Genomic DNA, 1316 nt, shown 5'->3' on the forward strand with positions numbered 1-1316 from the left:
TCATTGTAGATTTTATTTCTATTATTGCTGGTGGTGGTAATGGGAATAGTGGTGGTGATGGAGGAAAAATGTCGGGAGTGGATCTTAGACCTTGGTGGGGAATCCTCCTTGAGATAATGCCTCGATAAAACTATCGGTGGTGTTCACTAACCCCATTTATGGGAGAATGTGAAATCAAAATATTGAAAATAACGACGTTAATGAGGCTAGAACATCTTGCGATGGCGTCACGTCAGGTAGGTGTCCCACTGGTTAACAGGGTTGGTCCTGTCATCATAATACAACTGTTCGAAATTCTGAGGATGTGACTGGATATAGGGGGAGTGAGAATTGTCAGAGAGGATCCCAAGACACGAAGGGAGTTAGAACAGGAAATGTATAAAAAAACGTGGACGGATGAGAAAAGAAGAGTACTGTGGGAATGCTTTGTAAGAAGTGGAAATACCAAATCTGGTGGATATATCCGAAAAGTGAAGGAAGAATGGGAATCGAGAGGAGGAGGAGCTAGAAGTGTCGCGAGTTTGGTATCCCAGTTATAACAAATTAAAAATAACAACCTACTTTCAGTGATTGCAAGAGAAGAGATTGAATGGATGGTTAGGAATGAAATGAATAACGAAAGTAAAATAGATTAAACTAGCTCTGATGAAAGAACTTAGAGAGTGGAAGTACAGAAGGGAAGTGTAAGCGATGATGGGAGGCGGCCAACTGAGATAGTATGGAATCCTATGGTTGGGGGAAGTAATGAGAAAGAGTTTGAAGGATCTAAGGCAGATGAGATCATTGACTCTAAGATAATGGAGCCAGTGAAAGGAGCAGATGTATCGAGAAGTGGTGATGAAGTTCGAACTTTGACTTCTGTAGAAAAAGAAGCACTTCACAAGTTAAGGAAGGTTCTTCTTATAGACGATATCATAGAGATTCCAAGTATGAAGAATAGTGATAGGCGGAAGGTGAAAAACGAGGTAAAAATAATTCAAGGAGTAATTCACAACATCATAAGAAAGAACATACCGATTACGGAACTTAAAAGGCTTCTGTCTGCAGCGTCATACGTTATTGCGAATCGTCTTGGCTTATTACAGAAGAAAAAGTGAGAAATAAAGGATAGAAGGCCACACTGGCAGAGGCGGCTTGACGAAAGTATTAAACGGTGGCGGAAAGACATTGGCAGAATCAAAGAAATAAGAAAAGGAGTTAAACTAGGACAGAAAGCTAAGGACAAGCTTGAAAGGAGGTATACATTGCTGGAAAAGGGAGCCATGAACGTTCTAACAATGTTGAAAGAGAAGATCCACACTGGTGGTATGAAAATT

The sequence above is a fragment of the Euprymna scolopes genome, chromosome 16, assembly GCF_053919585.1.
Source record: "Euprymna scolopes isolate OS-2025 chromosome 16, ASM5391958v1, whole genome shotgun sequence".
In the NCBI taxonomy this organism is placed as follows: domain Eukaryota; kingdom Metazoa; phylum Mollusca; class Cephalopoda; order Sepiida; family Sepiolidae; genus Euprymna; species Euprymna scolopes.